Below are 18,205 nucleotides of genomic sequence, written 5' to 3'. Positions count from 1 at the left end.
AGCACAGATAGTGTTCTATTTAATCTTTTAGTCCTCTGAGTACCTAATGTTATATGCATGGCACACACAGACAAAAAACAATTTAAAAAAACAGAAGATTCTAAACCTACCAATTGACCCACATTTTAACATTTCACATTCGCAGGTTTTCTATCATCCCGCAATATTTTAAGGCCTCTTGACATCTACAAACATCAATTTCACATCCACCTCCCTTTTAAGGTTTTTGGGTCCAAAAGGAAAAGAACAGGCCCAAGGACCTAGTAATACCCATCTCATGCCAGTCTTGTTATGTCACCACTATAACATTTAACATACTAGAGAAGGAGAAAGACAGCTGATACAAAGAAAGAAGATAAAAGATTTTTGTTTAAGATATACAGATTTATGGATAAACAGGAAAGCTTACGCATGAGGTGAGTCTCAAAGTTCTCTCCATGTCTTTTGTACATACCTCCTTATGGTATTTTTTGCACCATATTGCACCTGCTTACAAGTCGCCCCTAATTAGACCATGAATGCTAAATGGTAGAGCAAGAATCATCTGCATTTTTGTTCTTCTGAATCTAGTAGATAGCATTGCTCAATAAACATTTATTGGAATAAGGACAGGAAAAGTGACGGAGAGGAAGAGAAAAGTAGATGTGTCTGGCACATGGCAGGGAAGAATGGAAACAAATATGCAGAAAGAAGATTAAAGGAAGGTAAGTAAAAGTATTAATTAGGATTAGGTTCAGCTGTGACTGACAGAAAATCCAAATAAACAATGGCTTACAGAAAAGAGAAGTTCATTTTTCTCTTATGTAAAAAAAAGTCTGGGGCCTCCCTGGTGGCGCAGTGGTTGAGAGTCCGCCTGCCGATGCAGGGGACACGGGTTCATGCCCCGGTCCGGGAGGATCCCATATGCCGCGGAGCGGCTGGGCCCGTGAGCCATGGCCGCTGAGCCTGCGCGTCCGGAGCCTGTGCTCTGCAACGGGAGAGGCCACAACAGTGAGAGGCCCGCGTACCACAAAAAAAAAAAAAAAAAAGTCTGGAGATGAGTATTCCAAGGCTGGTAAAGGCTTCACAAATTCTTCTTATCTTGCTACTTACTCAGACTTAAGATGTGGTTTTTGCCTCATCATCCAAGATGGCTGCTTAACTGCCAGTCATTATGTCCTCATTCCAGCCAACAGAAAGGATAAAGGAGAGAAGTGCTTGCCCTCTCCCTTCAAAGACACTTCCTGGGTGCTGCACACTTAACTTCTGGGCTTACTCCTCCTTGTCCAGAGTTTAGCCATGACCACACCTAGTTACATGGGGATTTGGAAAAGGTAGTCTTTATTCTAGGTGGCTTCATCCAGGATGAAAATTAGGGATTTTATTACTAAGGAAGAAGAAGAAGTGAGATTAGTGAATCAAGGGTATAAATATTTTTATACATTACTATGTTTATTATACAAATATTATGTATATTATATATATTTAATATTAATTGAATACCAGGAAAATGTACTGTAAAAATGTTTTTCTTTAAAACAAATTCAAGCTTATTCATTTTTTTTCTTTGTAAAAGTCTTTTTTTTAATGAATTTATTTGTTTATTTATTTATTTTTGGCTGCATTGGGTCTTCACTGCTGCATGCGGGCTTTCTTTAGTTGCGGTGAGCGGGGACTACTCTTCCTTGCAGTGCGCGGGCTTCTCATTGCGGTGGCTTCTCTTGTTGCGGAGCACAGGCTCCAGGCATGCAGGCTTCAGTAGTGTGGCACCCAGGCTCAGTAGCTGTGGCTTAGTTGTTCTGCAGCCTGTGGGATCTTCCAGGACCAGGGCTCGAACCCGTGTCCCCTGCATTGGCAAGCAGATTCTGAATCCCTGCGCCACCAGGGAAGTCCCAAAAGTCTTTCTTGTTATCTACTATGAATGTAAATAACATAGTAGAGTTTTTAAAAGCATGGACTCCAGAGGAGGATGTCTATATTTAAATCATGGCTCCATAGTTTACTTCCTGTGGCTCTGTAACTTTGGATAAGTCACTTATCCTCTCCAGCTGAAATTTCTTCATCTGTAAAATGAAGATAGTAATAGTACCTACCTTACAGGGTTGCTGCAAAGATGAAATGTATTAATACACATACTATATACAACAATAAGTGCTTGATAAATCTTAACTATTACTATTTATGGTTGAAACTTTAGAAGATTCAAACAATTAGAAAGAGTAGGAAAGGTAATCTATAGTCCCACTTCCCCCCAAAAATGAATATTAAAATGTTTATGTATTTACTTAAATCTAATTGCTATGGATATTTTTTTTGGATATTTTTATACTGTTCAAATACTTGTGTATATGATTCGTATCCTGCTTTAGTCCAGACCAACTTCTCTCCCTTCTCCATTCTGCTTCATGTCCCCAGAAGCTGACCAGTAAGGACTCCATCAATAAATTCTATTGCGTTCTTCTGTATGGATTAACCCAATACCACATAAGAGTATCTATTTTCCCCTCCCTCTCTGAGGGATTGCTGTGGGTTGGCCGTGTCCCTTTATGGAAGGTTCCATCTCCTATCAGAGGCTGTCTCTCTCATACCCTACCCTTTCTGGGATCTTCCCTTCTGTCCTAGGATTGGTAACAGCTGTTGACGGACCCAAAGCTCTGCAATAATCCTTACTGGTTTCCCTAAACCTTTTGTAAATAATCCCTTTGTTAAATCCCCTCAAATTACGCAGTTTCAGTGTACCAGGTCCTTTCTTCCAGGACTTTGGCTGACATACATAGGAGAACAAGAATTTTTTTTTCAGAGAGGTTATTTTAGTAGCTGTATAATATTCTATAGTGCCAATGTACCTTAACAATAATAACAATTACTTAATGTACCTGTCAAGTACTTTACAGACACCAATTTTATTTACTCCTCACCAACCCCAGGGATTGGTATTTTACAGATGAGGAAACCGAGCCTCCGGGAAGTCTGAAAATTTACTTGCCTTTGGTTTCAGAGCTGATAAGCAGCAAGGTTAGTCCTACTTCTATTCTTCCCATTAAACCCAGTGGTTCCAAAACCTGGCTAATCATCAGAGGAAACTAAGGAATTTTTTTCCCTGTGTCCACTCAAAGAGAGCTTAATTTTCTAGGTCCAGAGTGAGACCCAGAAATCTCTATTTTTATAAAAGTTGCTCAGGGGAGTCTGATGATCAGCTAGATTCGAGAAGAAATTACCTCATTTTAGTATGCATACGTTTCCTTTTGTTGGATATTCAGATCATGTGTATATTATGTTTTTATAAATAAGACTGCAATAAAGACAGTTATATATAAAGTTTTGCCTTATTTAGTATTGTTCATATAGAATGAGTCTCAGAAGAGTGATGAGTGAGTTAATGAGATAAATATTTTTCATTCTTGATGTGCTTCATTCAAATGTTTATTCATTTAGCTACTTAAATATTCACTTAAAAATATTTTTTTTTCTACAAGTATTTATTTACCATGCTCCAAGCTCCAACCATTGTGCTGAGGGTTTGCAATGTAACAGTGAGCAAGACACATAGTGGAGAGATGGATATTAAACAAATAATTATCCAAATAAAATATTTAGATTATAATTGTGATAGGGTCTATGAAGAAAAAATAAAGAGGACTATAAGCCTGGTTTGAGAATGAGTAGTGAAGATATTCCAGAGAAAATGATATTTAAATTGAGGCTTGATGAATGAGTAGAAGTTAGCCATGCAAAGAGAAAGGAAAGAACATTCCAGACACAGAAAGTGGCATATGCAAAGGCTCAAAGGTATGGGAGAACTTGGAAAGTTATATAAAATTAGATTTATATCATAAGAAGATGGTATAAATATACTGAGGTAAAGCAAGAGTGAATGAAAAGGGAGAAATTAAGAAGCTATTGCAGGGACTTCCCTGGTGGCACAGTGGGTAAGAATCTGCCTGCCAATGCAGGAGACACGGTTTGAGCCCTGGACTGGGAAGATCCCACATGCCACGGAGCAACTAAGCCCATACGCCACAACTACTGAGCCCGCGTGCCACAGCTACTGAAGCCCACGTGCCTGGAGCCCGTGATCTGCAACACGAGAAGCCACTGCAGTGAGAAGCCCATGCACTGCAACGACGAGTAGCCCCCACTCGTGGCAAATAGAGAAAGACTGCGTGCAGCAATGAAGACCCAATGCAGCCAATAAATAAATAATTAATTTTTTTAAAAAAGAAGAAGCAGCTATTGCAGAGGTTCATGAAGGAGGTGGAGTAAGAAGAAATGATTGATGGCTCGAAGTGGTGCCAGTAAAGATGATGAGAAGTGAATATAGATTTATGTAGAAAGTAGGATCTATAGGACTTGTTGATTAATTATATAAAAGTGGTAAAGGAAAAGAAGTCAAAATGAGTCCCCAGTTTCTGGCATAAACAAGTGGCTGAATGTTGTTATTGGGCAAGAGAGGGACAGTGGAGGCAGACTAGGTTTGCAAGGGATAATCATGAATATGGTTTTGGCAGTATTAAGTGTTGAGATGACCAAATATGTGATGTCTGAGTGGAGAGGTTGAGTTGGGTCCCAGTAAGAGACAGTGATCTGGAACTCAGAAGTCTTGTGTAAAGAAATAAAATTGATATTGAAACCATGGAAATGAATGGAATGGATAATGTAGTTGAAGAACATATACAGTGTCAAGAAGAGAAGGCTAGTGACTGTGCCTGGAAGACTCTAACATTGAAAGGCTGAGTGAAGAAGAAGGTCAAAAAGAAAACTGAAAAGTAGTGACCATCTAAGTAGGAGGAAAACCAGAAGTGTGTGTTGTAATGGAAATTCAAGAGAAAAGAATGTTTCACTGGAAAGCTGTCAAAAAAGTCAAAAGTTTTTGAGTGTTCAAGTAAGATGAAAACGAAAAACAATGATTAAATTTAGTTGATGGAATGAGTTGAGAAGTGAATGATATGCACAGATGATATTTCATCAAATGAAGTGAACAGGGAACTTCCCTGGTGGTCCAGTGGCTAAGACTCCGTGCTCCCAGTGCAGGGGGCCCAGGTTCGATCCCTGGTCAGGTAACTAGATCCCACATGCTGCCACTAAAGATCCCATGTGCCGCAACTAAAGCCCGGTGCAGCCAAATAAATAAATTAAAATAAATAAAATTTTAAAAAATGAGATGATCACTGCAGCCCTATTTGTGGAAATAACCTGTCTCCTAGTACAGCAAAAGATACGCTTATGCTCACCGATTTTATTTCCCCAAAAGTAAATACTCATTTTAAGGTTGGTATGGTGAAGTTATTTTTTTGAACAAAAATTGGGGCATATTGTTGGACAATTTATTCTATGTGAAATATTTATCAGAACAGGTTTGTAATCGTACAAAATTAAACCATTGTTAATTACAAATAAACCCGGATAGATGCACTGTAACTTAGTGAGGGTGAACCTTCCGCAAGTAATATGTAAGAGAGGGATAATCTGTGGGGTGAGATCCCTGAGGATGTTGAAGGAACACTGTAAAGGGATTAGCCTCAGGTAAGGGAAGAGATGCCTGTCTTGTTAACAGGAAAAAAAGATCAAAGAATGATTCGCTGATAAGAGTTAACAGAGTTCTCTTGTATTATTATTTCTAATAATCTTCTACTATTATTACCAGTTGCCTTTTCTTTCTACAGTAAGAGATGAGGAAGCTTGGTACTAGTGAGGGAGAGGCAGTAGGATTGGAGATGTGAGAAGAATAAGGAAGATCTATGAAGAATGGGTGTGTGAACAGGATATGGGAGTCAAAGAATTCCTGGACAGTGTTGTAAGAGCCCAGTGGAGATTGGAGACCATGAATTCATTGTGGTATCAATCATACCAATTTGCATGTTATGGTTTTCTCCAAGTGTTCACAGCAACACAGGTACACATATGGATAGTATGAACCATCGGATTGATCGAGGCCTGGGATTTTTGCCAGACTGGTGCCAGAGAAGGACAATTGAGCCAGCGAGTTCAAAATAGTAGTCAAATGTAGTTGATATTATAAGCCACAGAGAATTTTATTCAGTAAAATGGGGGAGGAAGTGGGGAAGGGGAACGTTTCTCTTAAGTAAAAGCAGTTTACTTAAGGGAGAGTCCTTGAGGGGAAGGGGGAAAGGGATAGAGAAGAAAGGGAGGAAGAGGGAGAGATGGAGAAAGGTAGGGAAGGAGAAGGGGACAAAGAGGGAGAGAGAGTAGAAGACAGACAGACAGACCAGAGACTAAGAGGGCATTTGATTTTGTTTGTGATAGTTTTCCATTCTTAGTTCCCTGGCTATGTTTCAAGCCCATGGGTTCAAGAGATTCCCCTGTATCCTTACAGTGAATTTGCTTCTTTGGCTGAAGTTTCTATTTCAAAACAGTCTTAACTAAGACAAGAAAATGTAATATAGACTCTTGTACTCTCATAGCGTGTTTTTGTTTGTCTTGTTTTCGGGGTTAGGGGTGGGGGTGGGTCATGTAGAGCCAAAGTTGATCAGTTTTTCAACCCCTAAAGGGCACTTCTGTTGAAGCCATCTAACAGCCCTATTGCATAAGGCTCAGATTTCTGGCAGATGCCTTTGGAGCCTCCGGGGCTTGGAGTCACCAGCAGGTTTCCCCAAGGGTCCCTGCCTCCTTGCCTCACTGGCCCTGTTCAGGAGCAGCCAGGACTTCATGCCTGGTGCTGCTGGGGTAGAAGCGTGGCTTTTTTGATCTGCTGAGGATCTGGTCCTAGGAAAAGGGGAATGTGAGTCCTCTGTTCTTGACTGTATCCGAGATCCTTCCCCACTGGTTTCCTATTGCACAGTGAATCAGTTCACTCTTGAGGTAGGTCGACATTGCCCCCACCATCCGTCTCTTTCCAGGTGGTACCACTTTGAGATCATGGTATTACTAACCCTTGTGTCCTCCTTCCCAAAGCCATCAGATACAGGTTTACCAAAACATCTACCTTCTGTTTCCTACTTCCTATCTACAATACTAAATACTAACAACGTGGGAGCTCTGAGGTTGCCTGTTTGGGCATTTACTTGATTGGTTGATCTTTCTGCAGGCATTTAGTTTTAGTTTCCCACAACAGTAACACGCAATCAACTCTCATTCTCTTCTCAGTCCTCCTGTCAATTTAACAAGCTGCTCTCAAGGCAGGTTCTGTAATGAATCCTTGGTGTGCAGAAATGACTGCCATGTTATTGAATTAAATTCCATGAAGTGATGTCACAGTTTAATTAACCATTCCCCACTTGTTGGACATTTAGATTGCTTTCAATATTTTAGTTTATAACTGATTACTATAAAGCATAACTTTGTGCCAAGAAGTTTTTCTGTATTTAGGAAAACATGGGATTCCTCCTTAATTTTTCAAAGTTTTCAATACCACTAGCACGTATTTATGTTGTTTACTACTTAGCCTGGAAGTGTAGAATAATGACATTAACCGCCCTCACCCTACCCTTTCTTTTTTTCCCCTCTGCTTAGTTTTCTTTGAACCTCTGACTAGGTTCAAAGAACTTTCTCCCACATTCTCCTTTTGTAAAATGCCTGCGAATTCCATTTTTCACACTTTTCATTGCCATTTCCTCCTCATGTAGACCTCCCTCCTAGAGATGTCTGTCCTCAGGCTCGGATCTGTACTGATTTCTTTCTAGACCTATCACACAGTAGTCATCCTTGGACTATCCAGGATCCTGGATCTGATGACCTACTCCTTCTTGGTTTACTCTCTTATTTTGCTGAAGTGCGTCCTCCAATAGCATCCTGATGAAGGATAAAAAGAAGATAAACATTTTCATACTATGCATGTCTAAATATATCTAAATTAAATATCATTTTCTAATTCTGAATTTTGAGGACAATGATCCATTGTCTTCTAGCATTCAATGTTGTTGAGAAATTTAATACTATTTTAACTCCCAACCTTTTGTATGTGGTCTTTCTTTTTTCTTTCTTTCTTTCTTTTTTTTTTTTTTTTTTTTTTTTTTAATAGACTTTATTTATTTATTTATTTATTTTTTTATGTTGGGGGTAAGAGTATATTAATTAATTTATTTTTTGCTGTGTTGCATCTTCGTTTCTGTGTGAGGGCTTTCCCTAGTTGTGGCAAGCGGGGGCCACTCTTCATCGCGCTGCGTGGGCCTCTCACTATTGCGGCCTCTCTTGTTGCGGAGCACAGGCTCCAGATGCGCAGCCTCAGTAGTTGTGGCTCATGGGCCTAGTTGCTCCGCGGCATGTGGGATCCTCCCAGGCCAGGGCTCGAACCCGTGTCCCCTGCATTAGCAGGCAGATTCTCAACCACTGCACCACCAGGGAAGCCCTTTCTTTCTTTCTTTGAAAGCTTCTAGGATCACCTTTCTTGTGGCATTCTGAAACTTCAAGTTGATATGTTTTTGAGTTACTGGGTTTTTTTTTTTTTACTTTTTTTTTTTTTTTTTTTTTTTTTTTTGCGTTACGCGGGCCTCTCACTGTTGTGGCCTCTCCCGTTGCGGAGCACAGGCTCCAGACGCGCAGGCTCAGCAGCCATGGCTCACAGGCCCAGCCGCTCCACGGCATGTGGGACCTTCCCGGACAGGGGCACAAACCCGCGTCCCCTGCATCGGCAGGCGGACTCCCAACCACTGCGCCACCAGGGAAGCCCTGAGTTGCTGTTTTTAAAATTTATTATATTGGGCACTCAATATGGTCTTTTTTAAAAAATGAGATGTAATTACACATAACATTATATTACATTAGTCATATTAGGTGTACAACATAATTATTGCATATTTGTATATTCAATATACTCTTTTAAACTGGAGACTTGGCCTTTATTTCTGGGAAATGTTCTTGTACTATTTTCTTGATAATTTTGTTCCCACCGTTCTCTCTTTTGTGAACTCTTTTAGTTAGATGTTCAATTTCCTGGCTTAATCTTTTAATTTTCTTATCTTTTTTACTTCACCCTCATTTTTAATGTCCAAAAGCACCTAATGTTCTCTAATGTTTCTCCCTCCTCCCTTTCATTTCCCTCCCTCTCCCCCTTTCTTTCCTTCCTTCCTGAGAGAATTTCAGTCTTATTTCAGGGATATAAAATCTGATCTCCCTGAGAATGTTAATTTAATGTTAATCTACCGTCTGCATTATCTGTTTCCTCTGAGTTCCTCTTTTCCCCCTCTAGTTTATTTGTTTTGATCTCTGTCTTTACTCTTGGAAACTTTCCTCAAAGATCTGGTGATCCTTGAATGTTTGTTCAGATTTTCAAATGAATCGCTGCAAAGCTGATTGGAAGCTCTGTGTGAGTGGGCAGTTCTTGTCAGCTTGTGGGCTTATTTTTAGATTAAAGAGGTAGTCAGCCAGCTTGTGGGTGTGGGTGTGAATGTGGTCCCCCAAATGTCAGTGTGTGTAGGTATTTTCTCTGTAGCAATTTAGTTTATCAAGAGAAAGAGCCTGTAATCTGCCAGGAAGGATAAGCCTGGCCATTGGCACTGTAGCACAGGGTGAGGTAAGGGGACTGAGGAATCTCAGTTCAGTAGGCAGACTTTCATTTTCCTTAAATCCTCACTCCTGCCCTCTTCCTGCCTGTTGCTCCCCAGGAAGCCTCCCCCCAGATAAAGTACTGTGGGAGTGGGGGAGGGGTGGTTGGCTGACTGGTGGGAGTGAGGCTTGGAGTGCTAACTGCTTTTTTAGTCTTTTCAGACCCCACTCATCGCTTTCAATGCCCTATTCCTTCCACTGTCTTCCAGGGTACTGCAGGCTTCAATCCTTCCCGAGGTAGTCTTGCTTCTTGAGGGTATTCTCCAAGAAAGTTCTGCTAACCATTCCTCCACCTGCTTTTTGTCTTCATATGTTGGGGTCTGGGGGTACAACTATTTCCTAGTTTTATTGAAGATGGGGTTTGTGTTTCTGTTTCTCATTCTGACTCTTTTTTTGGGGGGGGGCTGCACCATGTGGATCTTAGTTCCCCGACCAGGGATTGAACCCCGGGCCCTTGGCAGTGAAAGTGCGGAGTCCTAACCACTGGACTGTCAGAGAATTCCCTGGAGGAGATTTTCAAAAGAAGAGGTTAGAAAGGTCAGTGATCAGCCATCTTAATCCTGGGAATTGTGGAGGTGACTTCCAAGCATTTGCTCTGATCATAACTATCCAGACTTTGTTGAAAATAAAAAACCAAAAATCAAAAACCAGCAGTTTTCTGAAAGCAGTTCTTTCTGCATGTACTTGTTCAATGGCAGTGCCAAGCAGTGATATGCCTAGCTATGCCGAAGCCTGAGACCAAAGAGAAAATTAGCAATACTGATCCTATCTTTAAATTTTTGATATTTTGGGTTTTGGGGGCTTTCTGCACCAATTTTTATTTTAAAAAATATTGTATTAAATATTATTTATCTTGATAACTGAGCTTTTTGGGCACCCCTTAAATTTTACCCTCTAGTTGAGTGACTTACTTGCTCTACCTTAATCCTGGCCCTAGAGGGGTATGCATTCTTCATCAGCTACCCTCACCCCCGGAAACCACTACAAATAAACATACAATCTAAGTAAAAGTAGCCTACTTGTTGTGCAAACTTACAGCTTCAGGACAAATTCCACAGTCACCCTTCCAATCAGTTTGCCTTTTTTAAGAGTGCGTTGTAGGTATGTCTAAGTCCTCTCTTCTGTTCATAGCAAGAGTTGGTCTCTTTCTAGGAAATACTGTATAGGATTGGGTCAAAGTGACTTCCTCCCAGTATATTTGAGATGCCAGAGCTCTGTTGATGCATGTTGCAAAAAGGACAGGTGTGGCACTGCCATAATAATGAGTTCCGCAGCTTTTCTTACTAAGACGATGTGACATCAACAGAATCAGAAGCATTTCCTCTAAATTTTTCTGATGTTGATTTTTCTCCTAAAAACCTTGAGATAAAGTAAAAGAAGTAAAAATTCTTCAAGTATTTCTACACCCACTTTTTACACACGGGCGGTGTCAGGAAAGGATCCTCCCTTGCTAATTGCAGGATTTTTGGTTGACTAAGTGGGAGATGGAGGAGGCAGGTGTTTGAGCTGCTATGGGGACTATGATACAGTGAGAGTGAATTTTTTTATTCTTTTCAGTTCTTGTTTTACCTAACTGTGGTGATGTAGAGGAGTCTTTTAGACCACTGTGCATTGTCACAGTGAAGATCAGTCATGTTGAAGGCATTCTCAGTCCTTGTGTGTTTATAGGAAATCTTAACTATTTTGGGATGCTCTGTCTGCAAGCCATAGAGGCACATGGCTACATAAAGACACAGTGATTACCTCACCTTACTTGCCATACCACACCCTTGAGGAAGATCTAGAGGAGTGCTACTCTAAGTCTCAGAGTGTGCACCGTGGACTAGAGTTAGTTCCTGAACTAGTATTACCTGTCTGTGTCCAGATAATCATGGAAATTGAGAACAAACATTTAGAAACTTTTATAGCAATTTGACAGAATAATTTATGTTTGTTGCATTTAATAATAAAAATGTCAGCTTGCATTTTTGAGATCTTTGTTCTTTTTAAAGTCACTTTCTAGTAATTAATTTTTATTGTATTTTACAAAAGTATTTGCTGGCGACGGACTGGAAAGAAAAAACTTGGCTTTCATCACAGGTAAACAGAAAAATCTGGATCTGGAGAGCACTTTTTTTTTGGCCACACTGCGTGGCTTGCGGGATCTTATTTCCCTGACCAGAGATTGAACCCGGACCACTGCAGTGAAAGCGCCAAGTCCTAACCACTGGACCCCCAGGGAATTCCCTGGAGAGCATTCTTGGTATTTAAGAAAGTGTCAAAATTTTCATGACATTGAACTTGACAATGAGTTGTCTCTTGGATATGACATCAAAAGCACAGGCAACAAAGGCAAAAATAGAAAAACGGGACTACTTCAAACTAAAACTTTTGTGCATTAAAGAGCACAGTCAATGGAGTAAAAAGACAACCTTCTAAATGGAGATAATATTTGTAAATCATATATCTGACAAGGGGTTAATATCCAGAATATATTTAAAAACTCCTACAACTTAACAATAAAAAATCAAATAACTTGATTAAAAAATGAGCAGAGGATTTGAATAGACATTTCTCCAAAGGTGATATACAAATAAGTGACACACATATGAAAAGATTCTCAACATCTCTAGTAATCAGGAAAATACATATCAAAAGCACAATGAGATATCACCTCACACCCATTAGGATGGCCACTATCAAAAAAACAGAAAATAGGAATTCCAAATCAGCTGCACTATTGTTCATTTTCAATGACAATGTATGATGGTTCCAATTTCTCTGCATCTTTGCAAACACGTATTATTGTCCATCTTTTTAATTATAGCCATTTCAGTGGGTGTGAAGATTACTGATTTTTAAGCTAATCAGAATAATATGTTCAAAATGCAAATATGACCAACTCACTCCCATTCAATGGCCCTAATTTTTTTTTCAGAATAAATTCCAAAAGTGTAATATAACATAAGAAGCCTTCCATGTTGCTATCCCTACCTCCCTATCTCTAGTCTCACCATCTGCCACTTCCCTTTCCTGCACTTTATACTCTAGGGATACGAATTGTGTGAAGTTTTCTGCATGCACTTTGCTACCTCTAACCTCTAAAACTTTGTTTCTGCTTTTCTGTCTGCCTAGATTTTCCCCCCACCTTTTTGCCTAACTTTTACTCACGCTTTAATACTACCCAGGCATTCATTTCTCATGGAGCTCTTCTCTAAATCCCCAGGTGTTATTATCATTTTTTCTACTAGGTATTAGCTTATGAATGTAACAACCCTATGAGGCAGGAACTCTTATCCTAATTTTATGCATAATTTTATGACCCTTAGAGAGAGTGAGAGGTAGAGATATTAGTAACTTGCCAAAAAGTCACACCGTAAGGGAGCGAAGATTGTGCTCTCATAGCAGCCTCTGCACACATGGGTTCTTTTGTTTGTTATTTTATTTTTAATCTTTTGGCTGTGTTGGGTGTTCATTGCTGCGCAGGGGCTTTCTCTCGTTGCGGCAAGCGGGGGCTGCTCTTCGTTGCGGTGCGCGGGCTTCTCATTGTGGTGGCTTCTTTTGTTGCGGAGCACGGGCTCTAGGCGTACGGGCTTCAGTAGTTGTGGCACACAGGCTTAGTTGCTCCGCAGCATGTGGGATCTTCCCGGACCAGGGCTTGAACCCATGTCCCCTGCATTGGCAGGTGGATTCTTAACCACTGCACCACCAGGGAAGTCCCACACATGGGTTCTTTATCTCATTACATTTATATTATCTCCTTATATCTCCCAATTCAATCATGCACTCATTTAACTATTCATTCTCCAAATATTTATTTATAGTTTACCATATGTCAGGCACCGTGGCAGGTGCTAAGGACACGACATTGACAAGACAGATCCTATATGGGACCTCATTGAACTAAAGAGTCTATAGAGGTGTACAGATGATTCAACTAATGGATATTTGCTATGGTAGCAAGTAGCAGAGGGACCTAATCAGTAGTTAAAGAAGCCTGGAAAAAATGATCTTGAAGCTGATAAGGATAAGGATGACTGGGGAACATCTTAAGGATGACTGAGGATTAGTGAGGTAAACATCTTAAGATGTTTGGCTTGAGGGTGACATGTAGCATGTCATATTATATAAGTTATCTCTTTTTTAAGCCCCCAAATTTAGTGGCTTAAGAAACAAATATTTGCTTTTTTAGCATCATCTGCTCATGGTGCCACCTGCTGCTCCCACCCCTGCCCCCAACCTGGCTGCCACCCTGAGTCACTACCTGTGCAGCTCCGGCCACCTGGCCCCCTGTGCTAGCCACCGATATTTGGAGTTCTTACAGTAATGCAGACATTGACAAGAAAGAGCAGTCTGAACTTGATCAAGGTTTGGTTGATGTTGAAGAAGTAGAAGAAGAAGAAACTGGTGAAGAATCAAAAATCAAAGCAGGTCAGCTGACTGTTCAGATGTTGTAAAATCCTCAGATTCTTGCAGCCCTTCAAGAAAGATTTGATGGTCTGGTAGAAACACCAACAGGATACATTGAAAGCTTGCCTAGGGTAGTTAAAAGACAAGTGAACGCTCTGAAAATCCTTCAAGTTAAATGTGCACAGACAGAAGCCAAATTCTATGAGGAAGTTCATGATCTTGAAGGAAAATATGCTGTTCTCTATCAGCCTCTATTTGATAAGTGATTTGAGATCACTTATGAACCTACATAAAAAGAATGTGACTGGAAACCAGATGAGGAAAATGAAATTTTGGAGGAACTGAAAGAAAAGGCCAAGATTGAAGATGAGAAAAAAGATAAAGAAAAAGAGGACCCCAAGGGAATTCCTGAATTTTGGTTGACTGTTTTTTTCTTTTTTTTTTTTTTGCGGTGCGCAGCCCTCTCACTGTTGTGGCCTCTCCCGTTGCGGAGCACAGGCTCCGGACACGCAGGCTCAGCGGCCATGGCTCACGGGCCCAGCCGCTCCGCGGCATGTGGGATCCTCACGGACCAGGGCACGAACCCGTGTCCCCTGCTTCGGCAGGCGGACTCTCAACCACTGCGCCACCAGGGAAGCCCTGGTTGACTGTTTTTTAAGAATGTTGACTTGCTCAGTGATATGTTTCAGGAACATGATAAACATATTCTGAAGCACTTGAAAGATATTAAAGTGAAGTCCTTAGATGCAGTCCGGCCTATGAGTTTTGTCTTAGAGTTTCACTTTGAACCCAGTGAATATTTTACAAGTGAACTGCTGTCAAAGACACATAGTATGAAGTCAGAACCAGATGATTCTGTTCCTTTTTCTTTTGATGGACCAGAAATTAAGGGTTGTACAAGCTCCACATAGATTGGAAAAAAGGAAAGAATTGTCACTTTGAAAATCATTAAGAAGCAGAAACAAGGGACTTGGGGCAGTTTGTACTGTGACCAAAACAGTTTCTAATACTCTTTAATATTTTTGCACCTCCTGAAGTTCCTGAGAGTGGAGATCTGGATGCTGCTGCTGAAGCTATCCTTGCTGCAGACCTTGGAAGTCATCACTTTTTACATGAATGTATAATCCCAAGATCAGTGTATACTTTACTGGAGAAGTTACTAAAGAAGATGATGATGATTATGATGAAGAAGGTTAAGAAGAGGATGAGAAAGGGGAAGAAGAAGGAGATGAGGAAAATGATCCAGACTATGACTCAAAGGATCAAAACCCAACAGAGAGCAAGCAGCTGTGAAGGAGGATGTATGTGGCCTTGAGGGTAACTTGCATTGATCTAACTCCTGTTTCCTTGGAAAGGAGGAATTTACATAACTTGAAAAGCCTATTTCAAGTTTTTTTTTGTTGTTTGTTTGCTTGTTTTTGTAGCTTAAAAAAATATATCAAATTAAAAAAATTTTTTTTTAATGATCTCACAGTTTCTGTGGACAGGAATTTTTTTTCTTTTTCTTTTCTTTCTTTCTTTCTCTTTTTTTTTTTTTTTTAATTTTTGGCTGCACCGTGTGGCATGCAGGATCTTAGTTCCCTGACCAGGGAAGAGTGGAAGTGCAGAGTCTTAACCACTGGACCACCAGGGAAGTCCCTGTGCTCAGGAATTTGGAAGTGACTTAATTGGGTAGTTGTGGCTCAGGGTCTCTCATGAGGTTACCATCAAGATATTGGCTGGGGCTGCAGTCATCTGGATGCTTAATAAATTTGGCTGGAGGATCTGCTTCCAAAATGGCTCATTCTCATGGTTGTTGGCAGGAGGCCTCAGTTCCCTACTGAAACCATGCACCTCAGATTGGGACTTGAACCCACGTGCCAGGACTTCAACCCGGCCAAAACCCAGACTGGGACTCGAACCCAAGAGGCCGGGACTCGAACATGGCCAAAACCCAAGGTCTTCCAACTGAGATCACACACCTGGTTTCAGGACTTAATGAAGCTCAGGTTCTTGATGTCTCATTGCAGAAGGAATTCAGTGAGAGATAAAGTGTGAGGTGAGACGTGAATTTATTTAGAGAGAAACACACTCCACAGACAGAGTGTGGGCCATCTCAGAATGCAAGAGCAGCACCAGGGTATGGGGTTGTCAGTTTTTATAGAGGTGGGTAATTTCACAGGCTAATGAGTGGAAGGAGTATTCTAGCTATTCCAGGAAGGGGCTGGGATTTCCAGGAATTGGGCCGCCACCCACTTTTTGATCCTTATGGTCGGCCTTGGAACTGTCAGGGCACCTGCCAGTGTGTCATTTAGCGTGCTAATGTAGTACAATGAGCGTATACTGAGGCTCAAGGTCTAGTGGAAGTCGACTTGTCCGCCATATTGGACCCTTTTGGTTCTAATCAGTTTATGTCATGTCCTCAGGCTATGCCGTTCTTTCAAAGGTTGTGTCCTACCCACTTCCTTCCTGTTTCACTACCACATGAGTCTATCCATAGGGCTGCTTGAGTATCTTTGAAATATGTCAACTTCCCCAAGAGAGAGCAAGGAGGTCACAATGCCTAATGACTTAGTCTTAGAAGTCATGCAACATCACTTTACCACATTCTACTCATTAGAAGTGAGTCACTAAGTCTAGCCCATATTTAAAGGGTAGAGAATTACACTTCAACTTTTTGAAAGGAGGAGTGCCAAAGATCTTGTAGACATATTTTAAAACCATCAAACATATTCAAGGAAAAAAAAATTCAGCATGGGGCTTCCCTGGTGGCACAGTGGTTGAGAGTCCGCCTGCCGATGCAGGGGACACGGGTTCGTGCCCCGGTCCGGGAAGATCCCACATGCCGCAGAGCGGCTGGGCCTGTGAGCCATGGCCGTTGAGCCTGCGCGTCCGGAGCCTGTGCTCCGCAACGGGAGAGGCCACAACAGTGAGAGGCCCACGTACTGCCAAAAAAAAAAAAAAAAAAAAAATTTCAGCATGGCTAGAATTAGAGTAAAAGACGAGGGTAATGACTGATGAAGAGAGGACTGGTGAATGATGACAGTGGAAAAATTAACAGAGCCAGATTCCTTATTTCCCTATTAATCTTAGTGATTTAGTTTTTATTTTTAGGGCAGTGGGAAGCCACTGAAAAGCTATCTTTTGTATTTATTTTTAAATTTAAATTCGTTTTCATTTTTTGGTCACACTGTGCAGCTAGCAGGATCTTAGTTCCCCAACCAGGGATCGAACCTGTGCCCCCTGCAGTGGACGTGTAGAGTCCTAACCACTGGACCGCCAGGGAATTCCCAAAAGTTCTCTTTTTTAAAGCTTTATTGAAATATAATTCATAAACCATACAAATCACCCATTTAAAGTGTTCAACTCAATGGCTTTTAGTATATTCACAGAATTGTGCGTTTATCTCTACAATCAGTTTTAGAACATTCTCATTACCCCATAAAGAAACCTTTAGTTGTTACTCATCCTCCCTGTCCCTAGGCAACCACTAACCTACTTTTTCTCTCTATACATTTACCTATTCTGGGCCTTTCATGTAAATGGAAATGTGGTACTTTGTGACTGGTTTCTTGATTATGTTTTCAAGTTTCATCTATGTTGCAGTATGTATCAATAGATCTTTTTTTTTTTTTTTTGCGGTACGCGGGCCTCTCACTACTGTGGCCTCTCCCGTTGCAGAGCAGAGGCTCCGGATACTCAGGCTCAGCGGCCATGGCTCATGGGCCCAGCCGCTCCGCGGCATGTGGGATCTTCCCAGACAGGGGTACAAACCCATGTCCCCTGCATCGGCAGGCAGACTCTCAACCACTGCGCCTCCAGGGAAGCCCCCTTTTTTTTTTAACAAACATTTTATTTACTTATTTTTTGGCCTTGCTGTGCTGCTTGCAGGATCTCAGTTCCCTGTCCAGAGACTGAACCTGGGCCACAGCACTGAAAGTACCAAATCCTAACCACTAGACGACTAGGGAATTCCCAATTCTTCATTCCTTTTTATGGATGAATAATATTCCATTGCATGGATATACACATTTTATCTATCTATCTATCTATTAATTGATAGACATTTGGGTTGTTTCTACTCTTTGGCTATTGTGAATAATGTTGCTGTGAACATTCATGTACAAGATTTTGTGTGGACATGTTTTCATTTCTCTTGGGTATATACCTAGGAGTGGAATTTCTGGGTCATGTGATAACTATATGTTTAAATTTTTGAGGAACTTCCAGGCTGTTTTCCATTCATTTGCACCATTTTACATTCCTACTAGCAATGTATGAGCATTCTAGTTTCTTCACATCTTTGCCAATACATGTTGTTGTCCATCTTTCTGATAACAGCCATCCTACTGGGTGT

The 18,205-nt window shown here is 40.9% G+C and overlaps 1 pseudogene across 1 annotated transcript; it reads left to right on the top strand.

Moving 5' to 3' along the window:
• Nucleotides 1-411: 411 nt before the first annotated feature.
• On the top strand, nt 412-15,549 carry LOC308628357 (nucleosome assembly protein 1-like 1; annotated as a pseudogene). The gene is made up of 3 exons: nt 412-416; nt 13,784-14,294; nt 14,520-15,549. The product of its transcript is annotated as a nucleosome assembly protein 1-like 1 (transcript).
• The last annotated feature ends 2,656 nt before the right edge of the window (nt 15,550-18,205 follow it).

This window comes from Mesoplodon bidens, assembly GCF_964165515.1.
Source record: "Mesoplodon bidens genome assembly, chromosome: 1".
In the NCBI taxonomy this organism is placed as follows: Eukaryota; Metazoa; Chordata; class Mammalia; order Artiodactyla; family Ziphiidae; genus Mesoplodon; species Mesoplodon bidens.
The sequence above is the reverse complement of the archived record's forward strand: the minus strand, read 5'-3'. Positions and strand labels throughout refer to the sequence as shown.